Genomic DNA, 24,083 nt, shown 5'->3' with positions numbered 1-24,083 from the left:
CCAGCAAGACGCTCCAAAACAGGGGAAAAAAAATTCTCCGGCAACGAAAATACGCGCGAATCCGTCAGAAAAATCAATCGGACGACGCAAAACCGAACTGTCCTGCTTGGGCTTCACGAAGCACTCAATGTTTTCCAAAGATGAATTCATACTAAATCGAAGCGAACGAGCATATTTTATGCTATAATATTTGAATTTTACCACCTGTGGGAGCTTATGAATGCTGATGGCCCTTACAGAAAACGACCATACAATGATAGCTGTATGGTACCAACTAAACATTTGTCAAATACACCGTTATTTAGCGGTTGAATGTTGTGCTTAACATCAGTGTTGATAGACTCACACTCAAAATCTCATTTAATACGCTCTCCCGTGAGAGCAAACTCATTAGAGATCTGCTTCGCAAATCTCACGCTTGATATTTTGATGCAAAATCAACTCAAACAACTCAAACCGTAAAAAAAATGATTCAGTCGCAAAACCCGACAAAAACTGAAATTGAGTTTTGCACAACACTGCTTAACATTACAAATGGTAGAAGACAACATGGGAAATGGAAGAAGATAACATGGGAAAACTATGTTTTGCGTCAACGTTTGTGTTTTGAGCGAGTTATCCGATGTTGAACGCCAAAGTGATCCGTCACTGTGGGTGATCCGTAACTGTGTGGGCATGGTACCATTGTTGTTTCTTTTACCGATCCGTAAAATTCACATTACTATTAAATGTACCCAGGATAACCAAATTTGTTGGTCATTAGTGATTTTCACCAACTCAGGAAGCCACCAACAAACAGCAGAAAAATAACATAAAACCCCAAGAGTGTCGTCTCTGTTTGTTTGCGTGTGTTGGTGAGCGGAACTGCTGCCGTCCAATGCGACTATTTTTTTTTCGTTTCCGAACAAAACGTCCATCTCAGTTCAGAGCTTTTCGTCCGAGCTGCTGGCTGCTGGTAGTGTGAGCCTGAAACTTTTCCGAGTCGCATGTCTGCTGTGCCGCAATGAGGAGCTGTCTCGAAAGGATATAATATCTTTTTTTCTGAAGTGCTGTGGAAAGTTTTCTCCACTGTGATAACCATTGACGGAGCAGTGCAAATGCGTGGCTCGAATCGCTAGCTCGCAAGGTTTTTAATTAAGCTATTCACGAGATTCAGTGACGACGACGGTGACATTGGAAAGGGATTAAAAGCTGTTTGCAGGAGAAGCTCAAAATCCTTGAAAAGGAAAAAAAAGAGAGACAAAAAGTTATTCTATGGCAAAGTGATTTGTGCAGCACTGTCTGTGAAGGAATTTCCATGAGTTTCCACTGCATTGAAGCAGATTGCGATGCAGTATTGGGGCATCGATGGTAATCTTGTGAGAAGCTAGAGATAGTGTTGAGCAAGTGTTGAAAGCAAAAGGAAATAAAAAACAATATTGCGGACGAGCAAACCGTGGCATAGTGAAGAAAAAAGGTAAGCGCAGGAAAATCCAGCATATTGCCACTGGAAAATCAATTGTAGGGAAGAAGAAAATTTGATAATTTTGACATTCAAAGCATCTCACCTTAGAAATCAACTTGAGGATTGATAAAAAGAGAAAAAAAACGAGAGAAAACGAAATCGGTGACATTAGAATAGCTTTCTAAGACTGCGATAAGCAAAAGTTAAGAAATCGAAATTGAAAACTAAATGTCGACGACAGCAGCAACCGTAGTGTGAGATGCAGGAGTGAGGCGAATCAAAAACTCAAATAAAATTAGTACAGTTTTTCTTGTTCGCCGAACTTTGCTCAGGAGGGTGATCCCCGTCTGTAGTGAAGTCAACCAAAGCCTTCCTCTCCTTTAATCTTGCACCCACCCACTGGCGCCGAAGGGTTGAAAACAGGAAGCAGCGGACGAAGGCTCGTCGCAGGCAGGAATCAGAGCGAGAGTTAGAGAAGGACAGTGGAATACTATCTTCTGTTTGTGCTACTTATTTTTAAATGCTGCGGTAGAGTGGCAACACGGCTGGTAGCAGTAGCAGCATCGTTATCAACATCAGCAGAAATAAAATTCGAAGAGCTTTGAAACGGAGTTCTATACAAGAAAAAAAAACATTTACTGTAGACATCCTCCCTCTCCTCACTAGATACACCGAGAGGTTAGTTGTATAGCGAAAACTCTCGCGGTTTCTCCGGTGTGATCTCACTGAACACTATGGTCGAAAACATTGAGCAAAGGGAATCAAAATTATTTTCAATATTGATTTGTCGATTTCGTAAAAGTTTCTCAAACTGGAACAAACTCAAAACGTAAGTTTTAAAAGAAGATTCATGTTTGTACAGCGAACATAACATATTCATTATTCGATACATTTCAAAAGTAGAACCAATCGTCTCATACAAAGGTTTGAATGCACAATTATATTACATTTAAAATTCACTATAATTACACATCTAATTGGAACGCATTTGAAAGGCAACGAGTTAATCCTACTTCGTAGGTATATTGACAATATTTTTTTTTTTTATTTTTCACTAAATTGTTACTAACAGTTGTGACATTTTAAGAAAAACACATTTAAAAAATCACTAACTTTCTCAGCACTGCATCGTTTAAAATTTTGAATTGAATTGAATTGTTATTATATCAGAACCATTATCTTATCTTCCTTGCAGAGCACTACCGGAACCTTGGAAGAAAAATCTGTAAACTATTTTTTATAATGAAATAGTTATTCAAGTCGTCGTGCAAAAATTTAGGTTCACTATAACTTACTTAAAACACGAAAATTCTATGAAATCTCATACCAATCATGTATGCACCATTATAATAATTATTTACGTTAAAATAAGCAATAAACAATCAAAAACAGTTGAAAATAGCAGAATTATCGACAGAAAATTTTGCGTTTTTTGACATTGAATAGTTTTCAGACTTTTACGCTAAAAATTTGCGTGTACTTTTCACAGAATGGAAGATTATGGTTCTAATGACGCATACATTTTGGTCAATCCATTGCTGAGAAAATAAGCCATTTTTTTCAGTGATTTTGATTGAAAATTGTCACTACTAAAAATTGAGTATACAAAATTCAAATAATGGTTTTGCCAAAATGTGTACGAAGTAAGTTTAACTCATTGTCTTTCAAATGGGTCATAGAGAACTTTAATAAGACATGTAAGCATAGACTTATGGACAAAACCCTTTTGTGTGTTTTTGAGGAGGTGAACCCGAACTTTTACACGGGAGGTTATATGTATCTGCTTCTCAGCTCATTCACTGTTATTAACATGACAAAAATCAATAGGATCTTCCAATCAAATTTTTAGTGATCTTATCCACGAAGCATGTAGACTAAGACTTTAAATCACCACCTAGAAGGCTGAAAATTTCACAGAACACTATTTTTATGGTAAGGATGGTAAGGAACATATGGGAGATTGTGTAGCATATAGTGTGATTTAGATTGCACGTATAAATTTCGAAAAAAAATCGAGGTTTTTAACATGCCCGCAGTTTGCATAAAAAGTTATTCATTTCTTCTTCTTTGCAAGTTACAAAACTTTTCAAAAGCATGAAAAAGTAATATTTAAGCATTGGAAGTGTTATGATTTTTTAAGTGTTTTTTTAAATTTGAATCCAGCACATAAAATGCCATACAAGCTAGTCAAACTGCATACAAGTTGACTGTTATATTTATTTAATGCATCTCAAAAACTAGACGTGCTATGATATATTTGAAAACTAAAATGGACACAACATCCCTTCATCTTTTTCTTGACATTACGTTCTCACTGGGACAGAGCCTGCTTCTCAGCTAAGTGTTCAGCGCTTCCACAGTTATAAACTGAGAGCTTTCAGTTACCATTTTTGCATTCGTATATCGTGTGGTAGGTACGATGATACTGTATGCCCAGGGAAGTTAAGAAAATGTCCATTACAAACAGATTTTGAACCGACCGGGAATCGAACCCACACACCATCAGCATTGCCTTGTTTTGTAGCCGCGGACTCTAACCACTCGGCTAAAGAAGGCCTCAAAATCTTTAAATTAAGTAAATAGTGGTATTTTGGTGCATTAGATAAAAAATGGGTTCCGCAGTGTATTGTAAGCCTGTTAGCAGCATGTGAATAAATTATTTTCCCATGTTCAAGGCTCTATTAAATATTTCTAGTGTATATGAATAGATTTGTAAATAAGAGAACAATGGCAAATAACGATTCCATATTATAATGAAATTTACTTGGAATTTTATCGGAAGAAGTAGCAAAGATTGACTCATAAAACATTACTGTAAATCCAATCCTCGTTGAATCTCAAACACTAAATCATTGTAAACATAGAAAACTAGGGTTAATAAATCATAGTTTCTGCACTTAACGAACTCTTTGGAAAAAAATTATTAATCTATAGTCGATTAAAAAATAAACACAAAAACTGAAAGATACTACTGATTAAAAGAGTTTCTAGATTTTGGAGTTCTAAAAATGTCAACAATGTTTGCACATTTTACACCCCTTTGTCTGCTGGATCTTTGTTTTACGATGATTTTTCAATTTGAGTAACATTACCACTGCTAGTCGCATAATTATGTGTATGATCATAAGGAAACTCGATCTAATCTAATCTTTAAAATTAATTATATTATGAATCTGGTAGTCTGGTCTATGTAATCTTACTAAATATTCGATGAGAATCCTGAATTTTTTTCATCAAAAGTATGTTCTGCTAAAGAGATGAATCGGTCTTGACCAACAAGTTTCTTAAATTAACATATCGATCTATCATTTTCATCATTCTGTAAGAATGCCGCATTGAAAGAAAGCTGCCAGATTTGTTTTTGGGAACATTGTCTAAGATTTTTAGTGAATCTTCCTCAGCAAACTAAATATTAGGTTGAAAATTATTAAATGTCAAGTAAAATGGTATTTTCAAGCTTTATGTTGGTACAACGCTCAGCGAGTTATATTGTAGAAGTGTTTTCAAACTCTCCACGGGTCACAAAATTGAACCTCGTGTCCTATATAAGGCAGCCCCAAGTCTAAACAGTAAAAAATATACTAGCGTCAATGAACGAGAATGCTATTTTTTAAGTGTTTAATAGATCGCTGTTTGCTTTCGGTTTCACTAAAACAAATATTCTACAACGCATTATTTACTAACTATGAATTTTCAAAATCAGCAACTCACTGGAAAATCATCTAATTTTTTTAGAAAATATAGGCTTAATTTATTTGTACTTTACTCTTGTGAATATATTCATGAGCTTTACTTTAAGTTGAAATTTTGTACAAATCGAAGAACCTCAAGTCCAAATCTGACCAAAACCTTTTGAAAAAATGTTCAACAACGAATGATAATAAATGATCAAGCTCATTCTCACAACATCTTATAATCTATTTTCATAGAATCGAATTATATTTAGCGAACAGACATGACAAATTTAATAAACGTAAAGTCATCACTCGATGGTCCATATTGCGATATCAGTTATAGAGTTATATGTCTGCAAAACTAATGAAAATTTTGATGGAATTCGTAATATAACCCAGACAACCAAAATGTACGTATAACGAAATCACCTGAAGGCTTTATATGTGCAAAATTTCACTTATAAGATGTCGCGAAAAGGCCTTCTACGTACAAAAGTGGAGGCGATATGCGTGCATATATTATGTGATGAATAATAACACACAATGCGAGTGTATAAATACTCTACCGAATCAACCTGTGATCTAATGCGACTTAACTTATGATAACAAATCTGCCCATACTCGCATAACAGTCCCATTTGATTTTTTACCACTTTTCAGTTAGCTCCATAAATAGTATTCATTTTTAGTGTACTTTCTGAAATAAAACTCCAAATTGTGTCTTTGTATGGACAAAATGTGAAAAAAATACCAAACCATGTGCGTCCCATATTGAAAGTACCCGCAAAACAGTCCCATTCGAAGATTATGAAGAAATTCAACTAAACCTATTCCTGTGATCATTTCTGAAAGCTTGCATTGCGATTCTCATTTCCTTATAAAAACAATCAAACAAATCAGGAAAGTACAAATCAACTATTATCAAGAAAAACTCTTATTTTTGTTTAAAAAATGTTTTACCATAACGACTTCTTCTGTTCTTCGATTTATACTAACACCACATCAGGCTAGTTACCTGTAAATAGTTTTCCTGAGAATATTCTACTGCTCCATTCATTCTACTGCTTCCTGCGGCCAATCATTATCAGAATCTCTGGCAGGCTGAAGTCCAACAACAAGAAGTGAAATGCTTCTTTGGCCGCCGCAAGATTACGCACATCGTCGCCAGTATCTACATGGTCAAACTAAGTGTTTGCAGCACCAAATGCCGAGAAACAGATAAGTTCCTGACTCTCATCAGGATTATCTATATCATGGGAACCGCCATTTGCCTTCATCAAGTGGACCAAAACATGTTCTATTTACCTTTCTTTGATAGTTTTCAAATCCTTCACCCGTCACGTGCTGCGATTTCAGCAAGCCTTCCATATGGCCGATCGCAACGGTTAATTTGAATTCAGGAAATCTTCACCATTTTCTCATTTACTATCACCACTGTACAGCTTAAGAACTTCAAGGGACATTATAACTATTGAAAGATAGTTGATGACTGAAAGCTACAAAAAGAAAAATGCATTGCAATCGATCGTAAACTTGAACAACAATGTGTCAAGGTGCACGATATCAAAGTAAGCGAATCCTCAGTAATGGGACTGGTATGCGGGTATTTAAGCGTTTAGTGAGAGAAATACTCGGATAACGAGTCCCATCTGCAATAACCCTAATTTGGATAGAAAAAACAACCAGTTTTACTAAATTTAAATTATTTACGGTTTTTGCACATTGCAATGATATTATATTGAGCAATGCCACCGGCATTTATTACTTACAGCAGCGGAAAAACGAAAATGAAGGGTTTTATGTTTAGAAGCGTTTTTCTCGACATCATGATTTTCCTAATGGGACTGTATTGCGAGTATGGGCAGAAATGCGGGCTTGATGTAATTAGTATGAATAAACGAGTTGTAACGTGAACTTTCATGCGATTTCTGGTTGTCTGGGAATATAATGCTTATTAATCATTCTAGAGGATAAATAACCACAATTGCTTATTTTTTCATTTGGTCATAGATGACCAGTTTAAAGTTGCACTGTGTGACTGACCAAATAAATCAAAGTTGCACACAGATGCAATTTATGGGACTTGTTAACCATTCTCAATGTAAACAAATCAAAAGCACTAATTTAAAAAGTCAGAACCTGCACTGACCCTGTTCATAAGACCATCGGGGAAAGTTACGAATGTTAATAAGAAAACTATTGCACACTGGAACAGGAACAAAATTAATTCGGGCAAAATCTGTAGTGCATTAGAAGTGCATTTTATCTGGTTGGTGTCGTTGGAGACTTATCTTGGTTTGAAATGCTCTCTAATTCAATGTTGAAAGTAGGCTGGAAATTTCATTCGAAATTCAATTAGTTGTTCGTATTTCGTAGGTATTTCTACAATAACATTTTTTTAATTTTGTCTACTAAATTTTTACTTGAAGTTGTGTAATTTATCAAAAAAACACGCTCAATAAACATGTTCATTTTCTCAGCATTGACTCGATCAAAATTTCAAATGAAAGCGTCATTTGAGCATATATTCGTAATCTCATATTCTATGAATAGCACTTGCATAATTTTGGGGGAAGAATTTGAATAACTATTTATTAATAATAAAATAGTCATTCAAGTCATCGTGCAAAAGTTTGGATTCACCCCTTAGTATGTGATGTATCGTGCAAAAACATGGGTTCACTAGAACTAACCTAAAACACAAAAATATCTGTGAAATATCATACCATTTATGTGCGCCCTATCATTTACGTTTTGATATGCCATAGCATTTGGAAATCTGTCGAAAAACGGCAGAGATATTATCAAAAAATATTTGCATGTATCGTAATTCTCAGATTTTCCTGCCAAAATTTAGATAGTGATTTCCATAGAATATGAAATTACGGTTCTAATGACGCATTGATCAAAAATTGTGGTCAATGCTGGGAACATTTGTTTAAGTGTAATTTTTTGACATATATCACTACTTCAAGTAAAAATTTAGTAATTTAGTCGCCAAAGTTAAATAAAATATTGATATCAATGATGGTTATATGATTTACATTTCATTATTTATCAAACTTTTGTGTAGAGTAATCCACCAAACATGAAACATAGGACTTAAGCCTCCATTTCAGATATAATTTGATTGAAAATGCTCGATAAGATTTAGATTAAATCATTTTTTACAACATGCATGCCGTCTTCATACAAAATTCTTCGTTTTACTTGTATGGCAAAATACATCACTCTTCTAAACCATCAAAAAATAACTTTTGAGCATCGAAAGTATTATAAACTTTGGTGATAAGTATTGTTATACACATGATATTTGAGTTCTGTGGCAAATAATGCAAATAAATGTAGACTTCGTGGCCTTGCGGTAAGCGGCGTCAGTCGTCTAGGCGTATTGTGCCACGAGATGTGGGTTCGATTCCCGCTCCAGTCGGTGAAAACTTTTCGTCAAACGAAAAATTCATTGCTGGGCTGCTGGGTGTTTCGTGTTGTCCGTTGCCTAATGTTAGTGATCGTTCAGTCTGTGCAGCCTATGTGCTGAAGACGGTGTAAATTGTCTTTTAATTGTCTTTTAAATTACCAAACAAGCTGACATACTTGCATGAAAGTTTGCTGAAATAGTCTAATTTTGCATTTTCAACAGAAAGTGTCTCAAAAACTATCAGGGCTGAAATTTTTGAAAACGGAAATGGATTCAGCGATCCTTAATTAAGTTAATAGCGATTCAATAGCGACGAAAAACGTGTTTCGCAGTGTTACAGAAAACATGTTATCACTTCGCTCAAAACATTGAAATTCAGCTTTCACTTACAGTCGGGTCTCCTATTAAACGCATTCCTATAACGTGCACTCCTATTACGCTCACTCCTATAAGACACACCAGAACGTTATAGGAGACCCAGGGCTTATGGGATTTCATCACTTTGGGGGTGTCGTTGAATATCTCGTATGCCAAAAGAGATAGCACAGTGTCTTCGGCGAAGTTTTAGTGCTAAGTACGATCTACCTTTAGGAGTTGAGGATCATCCTTTTAGTTGAGAACTTGGCCGGTAGGGGCGCTTTTTCTGATTTGCACTATATGAACCATGAGGGGTAAGAATGCAAAATTTTGTAACATATGATATCTCTAGATCCTGATGTTTTGGAAGGTTGGTGTCTTCGGAAGAGTTATTCAGTAGCTCAAGGGCTGACATGCGGTGGTCATTCTGATACGGAATTACGCCACCAGGCGGCGCTAGTGGACATGGAATTTTTGTTTTGCGCATTGCTCAGTAGCCTGACCACTTAGAAAGCTGGCGTCTTCGGCAAAGTTGCTCAGTATCACAAGGACTAACATTATTTGGGCCGAAAGTTTCGAAGTTTTGCCACTAGGCGGCGCTAGCGAGCAAAGAATTTTTGATTCGCGGATAGCTCAGTAGTCTGACCACTTAGAAAGATAGCGTCTTCGGCAAAGTTGCTCAGTATCACAAGGACTAACATTATTTGAGCCGAAAGTTTCGAAATTTTTGCCACTAGGCGGCGCTAGTGAGCAAAGAATTTTTGTTTTGCGCATAGCTGAGTAGCCTGACCACTTAGAAAGATGGCGTCTTCGGCAAAGTTGCTCAGTATCACAAGGACTAACATTATTTGAGCCGAAAATTTCGAAATTTTGCCATTAGGCGGCGCTAGTGAGCAAAGAATTTTTGTTTTGCGCATAGCTGAGTAGCCTGACCACTTAGAAAGATGGCGTCTTCGGCAAAGTTGCTCAGTATCACGAGGACTAACATTATTTGAGCCGAAAGCTTCGAAATTTTGCCACTAGGCGGCGCTAGTGAGCAAATATTTTTGTTTTGCGGATTGCTCTGTAGCCTGACCAAAGTTGTTCAGTATGACAAGGGCTATCGATTTTTCTGGCATTGTCACGTTTAAGTAAAAGTACCTAGAGAAAAATACATACATTATATTTTGCATTCGGATAAAAGTGTGGCTAGTTTCCTAGTATTTTCGACGGATTGGGAGAATTTTTGATCTATTGTTTGATATGAGAAAGAGCGAGGATCCGTTTACTACTAAAATGTGTGATCGTTAGCTATTTATATGAACCAAAGAAAAAATATGTATTTTTATTTTTATTTCGTCATTGTATGAACTCCACATTTACCAAGATATGGATTGGATAGAAATGAAGTTAGATTGGAATGTCAGTCATTACTTATAAATTGGGAAATCAATTCGCTAATAATCTTAATGAGATAACTAGGACTGGTCTTATCTCTTCAGTTACACAACACTCTTGTTTGAATATTTTTATAATATAAACCTTCTTTTTCATAACGATAATTCAATTCTATAAAAGAAACTTTTTCTCCCGATTTCTTCGTATATATAATACAGTAATGACCCGATTTTGTCTGCCCCCGATTTTGTCTACCCCCGATTTTATTTACCCCCGATTTAAGCACCTTTTTAGACCCGATTTTGTCTACCCCCGATTTTAACACCCTTTTGACCCGATATTGTAAAAACTTCAAAAAATACATCATTTTAATGTGGAAATATTAGGTACAACCATATTGTAAGAAGTCAGGTGTGACATTGGCCACGTCTATACAATCATCCAAAGTATGAATTCACTTTGTATCACAGTTGTCACAGAATGCAGTTATGTTAGGGATCTTGTATATTATTATGGTTCATACAAAAATATAAAAAAACGCTGTAAACATCAACAAAAACATTAAACTAGTGGCAAAATTTCGAATATTTGGGCTCAAATAATGTTAGTCCTTGTGATACAGAGCAACTTTGCCGAAGACGCCATCTCTCTAAGTGGTCAGGCTACTGAGCTATCCGCGAAACAAAAATTATTTGCTCATTAGCGCCGCCTAGTGGCGAAATTTCGAAACTTTAGGCTCAAATAATGTTAGCTCTTGTGATACAGAGCAACTTTGCCGAAGACGCCATCTTTCTAAGTGGTCAGGCTACTGAGCTATCCGCGAAACAAAAATTCTTTGCTCACTAGCGCCGCCTAGTGGCAAAACTTCGAATCTTTCGGCTCAAATAATGTTAGCCCTTGTGATACAGAGCAACTTTGCCGAAGACGCCATCTCTCTAAGTGGTCAGGCTACTGAGCTATCCGCGAAACAAAAATTATTTGCTCACTAGCGTCGCCTAGTGGCAAAATTTCGAAACTTTAGGCTCAAATAATGTTAATCCTTGTGATACTGAGCAACTTTGCCGAAGACGCCATCTTTCTAAGTGGTCAGGCTACTGAGCTATCTGCGAAACAAAAATTCTTTGCTCACTAGCGCCGCCTAGTGGCAAAATTTCCAAACTTTAGGCTCAAATAATGTTAGCCCTTGTGATACTGAGCAACTTTGCCGAAGACGCCATCTCTCTAAGTGATCAGGCTACTGAGCTATCTGCGAAACAAAAATTCTTTGCTCACTAGCGCCGCCTAGTGGCAAAACTTCGAAACTTTCGGCTCAAATAATGTTAGCCCTTGTGATACAGAGCAACTTTGCCGAAGACGCCATCTCTCTAAGTGGTCAGGCTACTGAGCTATGCGCAATACAAAAAATCTTTGCTCACTAGCGCCGCCTAGTGGCAAAATTTCCAAACTTTAGGCTCAAATAAGGTTAGCCCTTGTGATACTGAGCAACTTTATCGAAGACGCCATCTTTCTAAGTGGTCAGGCTACTGAGCTATCCGCGAAACAAAAATTCTTTGCTCACTAGCGCCGCCTAGTGGCAAAACTTCGAAACTTTCGGCTCAAATAATGTTAGCCCTTGTGATACAGAGCAACTTTGCCGAAGACGCCATCTCTCTAAGTGGTCAAGCTACTGAGCTATGCGCAAAACAAAAAATCCATATCCACTAGCGCCGCCTGGTGGCATAATTCTGTATCAGAATGACCACCGCATGTCAGCCCTTGAGCTACTGAACAACTCTTCCGAAGACACCAGCCTTCCAAAACATCAGGATCTAGAGATATCACATGTTACAAAATTTTGCATTCTTATCCCTCATGGTTCATATAGTGCAAATCAGAAAAAGCGCCCCTACCGGCCAAGTTCTCAACTAAAAGGATGATCCTCAACTCCTAAAGGTAGATCGTACTTAGCACTGAAACTTCGCCGAAGACAGTACTGTGCTATCTCTTTTGGCATACGAGATATTCAACAACACCCCCAAAGTGATGAAATCCCATAAGCCCTGGGTCTCCTATAACGTAGATTCCTATTACGCCCCCCAACCATGTGTCTAATAGGAGACCTGACTGTATATAATTCTGAATACAGCAGCACTGGACTGGACTGGAAAGAAGAACACATTGGTCGTTTTCCAAACAAAATGGCCAAGTTTGAAAGCCTGGATTTCGTCTTCTAGAGCTTAATTAGACCTGATTTTTTTACCGCAGCTCAGAAACAACTTGAAATTCACTCAGTAAAAATCTTATATTATGCAAAACACAAATTCCTAAGTTATCCCAAGTTTTCCACTTTGCAATAAATTGCAATTTTCCTGAAAAATGATATTCTACAAACTGATCTGCCTTATCAAATTGAGAAAAAATACGGAAGGGCTCTAACCACTCGGCTAAGGAAGGCCACTCCGTTTTATCGATACTTAAAAATACTTAGGCGAAGATTTTGATTCCGCAGCACGAATTATTTTAAATAAATAGAAATGTGTAGACTTTTCATGATTCTGTTTCCGGACGCATCCTTACATTTGCTTCATATTTGAAAAATGCTAATTAAAACGAGCCTCGAAAGTGAGAAATTTTGATCGACAAAAATTGAAAATTTCCGTGTGAAATGTTTCCCATACAAAGTAGAGTGTCTGGAATTTGAAGCTGTCCGTGATATGAATCGAAACGATATAATGTTTCTAATAACTAAATCAGTGATTTTAAGATAATGCTACCGGAGCACGCAGTGTTTTGCAAAGCCTTGGCTGAGATATATACAAGCGGCTGTACAAAAATAAAGTCAATCGGAGCACTAAAAGCAAAGGACCAGTCCTCCAAACTTTAATATGTACAGTGGCCTCTCCTCATCTCGATATCGAAGGGACCATCGAGATAGTGAGAGAGCTAGACAAAGAACAAAATTCTAATATATCTATCTATATAAATAAAAATGGTATGGTGTTTGTATGTCACGAAATGGCTTACGAACGGGCCAACGGATATGAATGATTCTCTCTCCGTTTTGTTCGTCAAGGGTTTCGACGTGTTTGTGTGTATAAAAAATCCCAGGATATTCACCGGGAAAGTTGGAAAAACGAAAGTGCACGAAACTGTCATTTTGTATGGCACGATCCATAGCGTTTTTCAACAGCCTACTTGATGGCAAGACGAAGTTTGCCGGGACCACTTGTGAATAATAGATTGAAACTCACTCGATGACCAAGACAATAATAAACAATCAGACCTCATTTCACATTCCTTTCTCGTTTTGAATTTAAAAAAGTTGGTCTAGTAACCTTTGATAATGGTCATATCGACATATGGAGAAAACAAATTGGAAACGAAAAAAATACAACAGAAACACCTCGAGATATGGAGATATCGAGAAAAGAAGGAAATCGAGATATGGAGAGGAAAAATGTATGCAGAATGAAGAGACCGTAGAATTATGAAGAGATATCGAGATATAGATATAGATTTTTTTTTTCTATCCACATAAAAAAATTTCACAATGTCATAGCTTTTCAGGTATTTTCAAACTAAATAAAATAATTGATTTTAGGTTTACTTATGACTAATATCAATACATTTTGATAGGATTTTGTTTTTTAGATTTTTACATGTTTAAACACATCTATAAGGACTTGGTTTTGACCCTCTTATGAATCGGAATTATAGTTTCAATTCAAGTTTCATATACTTAAGTTTATAATCTCTATTAGAACAAGTGATAGTTTGACCATTTATCGTATTGGCAATGATAAATATATTTTTAAAATTTTTTGTTGTACGTACTTTATGATTTATCATAAATTTCGTACATCAAATTCGCTCAGATTTAACGCAATTTGTGCAAAACTGATAAAATGAGCTTTAAGAAATATAACACCAATAACACTGCGGAACACGTTTTTGTCTCAAGCACCAAAATATCGCGATTCACTCAATTAAGGGTTGCTGAATCTATTGCCGTTTTCATAAATATCATGGCACGTCTAGTTTTTTCGATATTGCCTGTTGAAAATGCAAAAAATGACCATTTTAGCCAACTTGCATGCAAGTATGCCAGCTTGTACGGCAATTTATTTGCTTAATTTGCCAAAGAATTCAAACTTTATGTGTATAACAATACTTATCGGCAAAGTTTATACTACTTTCGATGCGGAAAATTTATTTTTTGATGGTTTAAAAAAGTATTGTATTTTCCCATTTCAGAGAAACGAAGAATTTTGTATGGAGACAGCAAACATGTCGAAAAATACGGGTTAATCTAAATTTAATCGCGCAATTTCTTCCAAATTTAATCCAAAATGAAAGTTTAAGTGCAAAATAGCATGTTTAGTGGACTAGATCACAAAAAAGTTTGATAAATAATATTTTAAATTTTATGTACACATCAATAAAATCAGTGTTTTATATAACTTTGGCGACCTGTAGCTAAAAAATATGACGTGCTGGAACATTTTTGAAAATGGCATCAGATTCAGCAACCCCAAATCTACTTGAGACGCATAATTTGATCCATGAGACACGCAAAAGTGCCATTTTTGTTACGCTGTGTAACAAACAGGTAGCGAAAAAAAAGTAGCAAAATCTACTCTTGATAAGAGTAAAAATAAAATGTGTGAAAATCAGATTTCAATCTGCACTTGTCTCGAAATGGCAGTATAGTAGAGTCGTGCCCGTACGTTCTAGAAAATCCTATAATATTGCTCTTTTGTACTTTCTCTTATCTTTCTCTTTCTCTTGTCACTTTGGGCTTTTGAATATGGTTGGTTAATGTACATTCTCGTGCAAAAGATTGAGTTACCCTCGAAAAATAAACATACAAAAATGTGTATCCATATACATATTTGCGACAACACATCCAATTGAAACTCTTAGTTCTAAGGTGAAGATGAAAGAATATTGATTCTAATAATCACGAGCAGCATGAAATTATGTTGAAAATTTACACTGAAAGTTTATCATTCACGTTGGGACACAAAAGTTTCAATGTGATGGCACAAATTTAATTTTGCTTTTCAAGGTCCAAGTAAAAATTGTGTAATAATATACCGTTTTGACTCATATTCCGAACACTTAAGGCCAACAGTGACTTCAAATGCATCTGATTGGCATAAATTGGTAGATATTTGTGTAAATTTTATTTTCCTCGCAAAGCCTAACGGTTAGCTGTTGGGTGTACCGATAATAATGTTGATTTAATTAGTTTTAGTATTGTTTTTACGTTAAAGTATGGAACAACATTTTGATTCAAATGCCGAACACTGTGTTCATTTTGTCTCATATTCCGAACACCTTGACTCAAATTCCGAACAGTAGGAATAAATCGTATTCAAATGAATAATTTCGCAAATTAATTTACTTAAGCTTGTTCTTCTGGTCTGAAACTAGAGAATCATTACTACTCCCGCGGTATAAATTATATTGGAGACGTTAAAATTGAATTGCAATTGACTGCCATTTCCTTGTTATTTGGTGACATATTTCAGCGAAACATTTCAACCAAATCGCCATACAAAAACCGAGTGTTCGGAATATGAGTCTGTTCGGAATTTGAGACAAAACGGTATTTGCCAAATTAACCGCTGTGTGTTTTCGTTTTCTGCGACTTGTCGATTTCAAAAGAAAAACTGCGTTTTAAGCTTTGCAATATGCTCGATTTTTACTTGGGCCTTAATGAGTTCACTGACAAGCGACAAGAAACATCGAGAAACCGAGTCAGAAATAGTTATTTCAAGTTACCCCACAAGGGAGTCAAAATCTTTTCTACAGCAAAAACGCAGGACTTTATATTTCTACCTTTTACACACTTAAATTATTTCACCGACCTCAGTAAAATTTTTCGCCGAGAACCCAACAGCTGAGAGCTCGGTAAATTGTAACGCCGAATCTCGGTATTTATTTTACCGAGATTTCGGCAATCCGAACTTTTTGCCGAGATCTCGGCGAACGTTACCGAGATTCGGTAAACGTTTACCGAGATCTCGGTAAAAGTTTTACCGAGAATCGTCAAATAATTACCGAGATATCAGCTGTTGGGTTCTCGGCGAAACCGTTTAAGTGTGTAGGAGCGTCTCAAACAGCTTCTGTTCTGGTATCCAGTGGCTGAGCAAGAAATGCTGAATCGCGCGCAGCTAAATCCAAGGTGGTAGCCCCATCAGCGCGATCGTCCTAGTGTTAGTTGGGACGTTAAACAGAGCTGGCACGATGGCGCTCCGGCGAGACAGGAGTGTTGGCGTAGGCCCAATAAGCCACCCGTAAAAAAAAACCTTATTGCGAATAACATAGCAGATAATGCGACCCGGAACAATCGGCAAAGACCCACGCGACGAAATAAGGATTACGATTGGAAACTTGGAACATGGAACTTGGTCACTTGGTTTCGCAGGTTGCGACAGGATAATCTATGACGAACTACATCCCCGTAACTTCGATATCGTAGCGCTGCAGGAACTTTGTTGGACTGGACAGAAGGTGTGGAAAAGCGGGCATCGAGCGGCTACCTTCTACCAAAGCTGTGGCACCACAAATGAGCTAGGAACTGGCTTCATAGTGTTGGGCAAGATGCGACAACGCGTTATCGGGTGGCAGCCGATCAACGCAAGGATGTGCAAGATGAGGATAAAAGGCCGTTTCTTCAACTACAGCATCATCAACGTACACTGCCCACACGAAGGGAGACTCGACGACGAGAAGGAGACGTTTTACGCGCAGCTGGAGCAGATTTATGACGGATGCTCGCCGCGTGACGTGAAAATTGTTGTTGGCGACATAAACGCACAGGTTGGACGAGAGGAGATGTACAGACCGGTGATCGGGCGGAACAGTCTGCACGCCGTATCTAACGACAACGGCCAACGATGCGTCAACTTTGCAGCCTCTCGTGGTTTGGTAGTCCGAAGCACCTTCTTCCCCCGCAAAGATACCCATAAGACCACCTGGAGATCACCCAATAACCTAACCGAGAACCAAATCGACCACGTTCTAATCGATGGAAAATTCTTCTCTGACATTACCAATGTTCGCACATACCGCAGTGTGAATATAGATTCGGATCACTACCTAGTTGCTGTATGTATGCGCTCAAAACTTTCGACAGTGATAAACTCGCGTCGAAGCCGAACATCGTACATCGAGCGGCTACGGGACTCAGAAGTAGCCCAAGAATACGCGCAGCAATTGGAAGTGGCCCTACCAACGGAGGAGCAGCTTGGCGCCGCCACTCTTGAAGATGGCTGGAGGCACTTAAGATCCACCATAGGTAACATCCGCAACAGCAGCACTAGGTCCAGCTGCCCCGAATTCGAGCAGTTGAAGAATGAGAAGAATGCAGCATGTGCGAGAATGCTGCAACACCGCACGAAAGCGAACGAGGCATGGTATAAACAGGCGCGGAACAGACAAAACTCGATCTTCCGAAGAAAAAAACACCATCAAGAAGAACGAGATCGCGAAGCGATGGAAGAGCTGTACCGCGCTAAAGACACACGGAAGTTCTACGAGAAGCTTAACCGTTTGCGCAAAGGCTTTGACTGTGACGGAAATCTTCTCACGCACGAACGTGAGGTGGTCGAAAGGTGGCGACAGCCCTACGACGAGTACCTTAATGGTGATGTGGCCAGTAGCGGACCAGATATTCGCCATCCGCCAGGTGTTGCAGAAATGCCGCAGATACAATGTACCCACACATCATTTATTCAACGATTTTAAATCGGCCTATGATACGATCGATCGAGAACAGCTATGGCAGATTATGCACGAATACGGTTTCCCGGACACACTGATAAGATTGATCAAGGCGACGATGGAGCGAGTGATGTGCGTAGTCCGAGTATCAGGGACTTTCTCGAGGGTTACGGCAAGGTGATGGACTTTCGTGTTTACTGTTCAACATTGCTTTATAGGGTGTGATAAGAAAAGCGGGGATAGACACGAGTGGCACGATTTTCAGAAAGTCCGTTCAGTTACTTGGTTTCGCCGACGACATTGATATTGTTGCACGCAAATTTGAGACGATGGCGGACACGTACATCCGACTAAGTTCAGCCCTTAGTCGGATGTACGTGTCCGCCATCGGACCATCGCTAGGCGAATCGGACTGAACATCAATGTGTCAAAGGCGAAGTACATGATAGCGAGGGGCTCAAGAGAAGACACGGCAGGCCCCCCACCTCGAGTTCATATTGACGGTGATGAAATCGAGGTTGTCGAAGAATTCGTGTACTTGGGCTCACTGATGACCGCCGACAACGACACCAGCAGAGAAATCCAGAGACACATCGTTGCTGGAAATCGTGCCTACTTTGGACTCCGCAGAACGCTCCGATCGAGCAAAAATTCGCCATCGCACAAAGTTGACCATCTACAAGACGCTGATTAGACCGGTACTCTTCTATGGGCACGAAACATGGACCCTACGTGCAGAGGATTAACGCGCCCTTGGTGTTTTCGAACGGAAGGTGTTGCGGACCATCTACGGCGGAGTGCAGATGGAAGACGGAAGAACCATGAATTGCACCAGCTGCTGGGAGAACCAACCATTGTCCATCTCGCAAAAATTGGGAGGCTGCGGTGGGCCGGGCATGTCACCAGAATGTCGGATATCAACCCGGTGAAAATGGTTCTCGAAAACAATCCGACCGGCACAAGACGACGTGGTGCGCAGCGAGCAAGATGGGTCGATCAACAAAAAACGAATTTTGTATACATTTATTTGAAATCGTAACTATTTTTTTCAAAAATTACTTTGAAAGTTCATTGTTAATTTTCGCGGCATTGTATCGCCCAGAATTTTGGACAGCACTTGTAAAATTTTGGCAGATAAATTTGAAAGCTATTCAAAAAATAAGACATTCGAGTTATCATGCAGAAGTTTGGGGTCACTAGAACTTACTTATAACACTTTCTGTAAAATCTTAACTAACTATGTTTGCCCTAATTACACATTAAAAAGCCATAAATTGAAATCGATCGGCATGGTATAGATAGTAAAACAATTTATTTGCATGCGTCGCAGCTGACTCCAAACTTTTGCACTTTAAGGCCGCACGGGACGTCATTATAATCATCCTATCCATTTGAAGAAGCAGATCTCAAGTACCACTCAATATAGGGATGTGAAAAATTTATCACTATATTCTATATATGTGGTGCACAATCGATTAAATTTTCAGCTTCATCGGTTCACTAAAACTCGAGATTTGCTTCGGCAAAGTTTTGATGATAATTGTTAGAGTGAGACAAAAGATAGGGAAAATAACACGGTCTCCCGTGTCCCCTTAAGTTTAAAATAAATTTCGAAACAATAAACAAGTTTTTTACAGCTTAGCATAAACACATTATTCTGCGTGACCATTTTATGCTCCAGATTCAACTTTTCAGATGCAGGTTCAGAAGGTTTTTGTGGATCCAAAGCATCTTATCTCAAAATTAAACTAAATGCATCATTCCTGCAACAGTAACAGTAGATTCCAATTCAAAAAGAAAAGTATTACGACATTAAAAACAATATTTACCCATAAACGTAACATTTAGTCGAAAAAACGTTTAAATTGACCTCATGATCACATCGTTTTCGAAAACATCTTCTTCACCAGTTTTTTTATCTTTTCCCCAGATATTCCTACATTCAGAATTTAGAAACATTTATAAAATAGTGGTTGGAAGTTACCGAAAAATATGTGTCTCGAACATTTAAAAATGATCTCGCATATCCTTTCAACTGAACTTGTTTTATTATATGTCTATCGAAAAATCATAAAAGTTCAAAAAAAAAAGATATGTTTCACTGTGAATGCACAGTGAAACATATCTTTTTTTTTTTTTGAACTTTTATGATTTTTCGATAGACATATAATAAAACAAGTTCAGAAGTTTCGAATATGAAATCTGAATCTACAGAAGAAATTTCGTCACGTTTTCGACCATAGTGCTGACGAATACTCATGTGGAGCTCCTTCATTGTGAAGAAGCATGTAGTAGTCAGTCAGTCAGAGATTCTCCCATCCTTGGAAATTATCCTCTTTTCAGAGCAGCCGTATTGTAAAACATCAGTAGCAGCATCCAGTCTCATTCAGTGGTGAGTGTGGTGTAAGAAGCAAAACCGTGACTGTGTTTTCCGCTCTTCACGTCATCTCTCGAGATTGTGTAAGCAAATAAAACCAGCACAGCAAGACAAATATATTCTCGACCTCTGACACCGTGCCCGTGTGGTGTTTCGCTGGTTGGCACATAAGGGAGTAGTTCACGCTAACGAATTGATTTCAAAGCCGAGGCAAGAGACAGAAGCACCATCTGTCACACACCGACTGGAAAACGTCGTCACTGGAGAAGAAAAGTTAACCCCAGAAAATTTAAGTAGATAATAAACCCCCCCAACTCAACTCAGTGAGTTACGTACTACAGTGAGTGAACCCGCATATATACAAGTGGAACCTGTTATTGTCTCCGGTGGTGCTCCTTAGCAAGTGGATGTGTAGTGGCAATTAGCGAATTTCACACAAAAGGAGTCGGAAAACACAGCAGCCAGTTGAGTGAACCACGCAACCAGAAGAGCGGCCAGCACTTGAGAAATTGGTGTCATCATCGTTAAATGCTCCTCTCTACAGTCTTATAGCTTTATTTGTGGTGAGTAATGATACTGCTTTGTCATCTGACCTTTTGCTCTTCCCGTTGGGATTTCGAAAAGGAAAAACTATAAACGTTGACCAAATTGAAATGAATTCGTTTTTCAGCTATCGCCGTCAACACTTTTTTCTTGCAGTTCAGGGCTTATGTAACGTTAAGAGAGATTCGAAAATGGGGGGGAACGTGCTGTATTTGTGTCCGTTATCTGTTTGGAAGAATTGGTCCTAGGTTTTTGACCATCATTTTACTTTCCGGACATTAAACTTTAAACAATACAAACCACGATGGCACAACTATAAAATTCGACAGTAAGTGTTGGACAAAAGGAAAAAGAGATAACTTATTGAAAAACAAAACTAGGATATCTTTGTATCATGAAATTATACAAGAAATGTTTCCTTGAAGCCAAGCAATCAAATTGCATTTTATATAACACTGCGTGCTGATTTAGAGTTGTCATATCTTCTCCTTTTTGGTATTACGTCCTTGCTGGAATAGAACCTGCTTCTTAGCTTAGTGTTCTTATGTGCCCATCCCCTCATTTGTTTATATAACATCTTAGCAGATAACACTGAGCCAACAATTTCACGCCCAATACTCGGTTCTGCCCCACGCTCGCCAAATGGCTAGCACTTGATCCGCCCACCTAGCTCGCTGCGCTCCACGCCTTCCTGTACCAACCGGATCCGAAGCGAACATCATCTTTGCAGATTTTTTGTCCGGCATTCTTGCAACATGTCCTGCCCATCGTATCCTTCCAGTTTTGGTCACCTTCTGTATACTGGGTTCGCCGTAGAGTTGCACGAGCTCGTGGTTCATCCTCCGCCATCACACACCGTTTTCCTGCACACCGACAAAGATCGTCCTAAGCACCCGACGTTCGAAGACTCCAAGTGCTTGCAAATCCTCTTCGAACATCGTCCACGTTTCATCCCCGTAGAGGACTACTGGCCTTATGAGCGGTATGGTACGTTTGGTGCGCGTGTGAATCTGTTTTGATCGCAGCTTCTTGTGGAGGCCATAGTAATCCCGACTTCCACTGATGATGGGCCTTCGTATTTCACGGCTAACGTTAACCGTCAGCAAGGATCCAAGGTAGACAAACTCGTCGACCACCTCGAACATATCCCCGTCTATCGTAACACTGCTACTAAGGCGAGTCCTGTCGCGCTCGTCCCCACCAGCTAGCATGTACTTTGTCTTGTCGCATTCACCAGCAATCCAACTTTTGCTGCCTTGCGTTTCAGACGGATGTACAGGTCTGCCACATTTTCAAATGTAAATCGTTAAAATTGTACCCGGCAGTTGGGCCTGGCTCTCCGCATAACACCTTCTAGCGCAACATTGAACAACAGGCACGAAAGTCCATCTCGTTGTCGTTGTCCCCGGTGGGATCCAAACGAACAGGAATGTTCGCCTAACACCTTCACACAATTTTGCACACCTTCCATCGTCATTCTTATAAATCTCGTGAACTTCCCGGGAAAGCTCGTCTATGATTTTCCATAGCTCTACGCGGTCGATACTATCGTATGCCGCCTTGAAATCGATGAAAAAGTGATGCGTTACAACCTGGTATTCACGACATTTTTGGAGGACTTGCCGTACAGTCCGTTGTCGATCGGCCGTCAATGTAGCCGGCTTGATAACTTCCCACGAACTCGTTCTCTATAGGAGACAGATGACGGACTTTGTAGGCTGCATTTAGAATGGTGATCGCTCGAAAGTTCTCACAATCTAACATGTCGCCTTTTTTGTAGATGGGACATATTACCCCTTCCTTCTACTCATCCGGTAGCTATTCTGTTTCCCAGATTGTGCCTATCAGCCGGTGCAGACTAGAGTTACTGTGCATGTGCTGTAGCCTTAGGTGCAGGAGCCTCATTGTTTGCCAGCGCTGTACACTGTGAGACTTTTTTGGTGCACCTCCACCATTTTTCTGGAGATGTGTCTCACTGCGGTCTCATGTGCTCCGTCACATGCGCTGTTTTTAAGTTCAGCGCAATAAAAAAAAATTGTCAACGAGGATTGAAACTGTAACTCTCGGATCACGAGTCATCGACCATGTCATGTAGACTATCTAGACACCTGCACAATGAGGCGAAAACAGTTGTAGAGGTTCTTTGTTACTAAGCAATCGTTTCACAACTTGGATATCGATGGCGAGCCGTAGCGCCGAGCAGCAGAGTTTTTTCTCCCGAAAGAGGCGGGTTTGCTGTAGCCATTTCTGTCTATAACGTTCCACGTTCTGTCAGGTCCCTTGATGCATTCTTCTCCTCCAGAACTTGCCTACATTCCTCGTCGAACCAATCGTTCCGTCGACTCCGTCCCACGTACCCGACGTTGCTCTAAGCTGCGTTGTTGATGGCTGCCTTCACTGTTCTCCAGCAGTCCTCAAGAGGGGCTTCATCCAGCTCAACCTCTTCCGGTAATGCAGCCTCAAGGTGCTGCGCGTATGCAGCTGTGACATCCGGTTGCTTGAGCCACTCTAGGTCATAACGGGGCGGCCGTCGGTACCGTACGAAAATTTCGGAAAAGTGCCGTCCATCAATCAGAACGTGGTCGATTTGGGATTCTGTCTGCTGTGGTGATCTCTAGGTGTATCGGTATGGAAGGCTGTGCTGGAAGTAGGTGCTACGAATGGCCATATTCTTCAAGGTGACGGAAACAATTAGTCGTAAACCGTTTACGTACGTCATCTGGCGCTGAACTTTCCAATCGTCGGTCTGAACTCCTCCTACTGGCCGACCTGAGTGTTTAGATCTCCTATGATGATTTTGACGTCGTAACTTGGGCAGCTGTCGTACTCGCAACGCACGTCGGCGAGTATGCGTGTGGTCCCGATGAAGTTGAGAGACTTACAGTTCCACGTACCGAGCTTCCAATCGCTAATCCCTTTACGTCGCTGTGGTTTTCGTCGATTGTCCCGGTCGTTGCTTGATTTTTTACGGCTGGCTTGAAGGATCTAACACCAGCCTCCTAGATTTCCGGAGGACCATTCCCTTTAAATATTCGGAGGGCCATAGTGCGCAGTTTAGCTTAGAGTCCTTCTCTGGCTATCGAACGATGATCAGCCACCCCTGACATGGGGAACAGACGCTGTTGTGAGCCGCTCTTAACATGGAGTACAAACGCTCCGGGTTTGCAGAAGCAGTTAATTCTT

The 24,083-nt window shown here is 39.3% G+C and overlaps 1 protein-coding gene across 8 annotated transcripts in view; it reads left to right on the top strand.

The window, feature by feature from the left end:
* Positions 1–24,083, top strand: part of LOC5578456 (acetylcholinesterase) — a 385,351-nt gene that overhangs the window by 224,831 nt on the left and 136,437 nt on the right. The window contains exons 1-2 of one of the 8 annotated variants that reach the window (XM_021851339.1): positions 921–1,456; positions 20,324–20,920. The exons of 1 other annotated variant lie outside the window; for it this stretch is intronic. The gene's annotated coding sequence lies outside the window, so the exon portion shown is untranslated. Of the gene's footprint in view, positions 1–920; positions 2,123–2,189; positions 2,274–20,323; positions 20,921–24,083 lie in introns of those variants that run through there. 6 more of the 8 variants (XM_021851334.1, XM_021851331.1, XM_021851333.1 and 3 more) reach the window with 6 other exon arrangements.

The sequence above is a fragment of the Aedes aegypti genome, chromosome 3 (assembly GCF_002204515.2).
Source record: "Aedes aegypti strain LVP_AGWG chromosome 3, AaegL5.0 Primary Assembly, whole genome shotgun sequence".
Classification (NCBI taxonomy): Eukaryota; Metazoa; Arthropoda; class Insecta; order Diptera; family Culicidae; genus Aedes; species Aedes aegypti.
The sequence above is the reverse complement of the archived record's forward strand: the minus strand, read 5'-3'. Positions and strand labels throughout refer to the sequence as shown.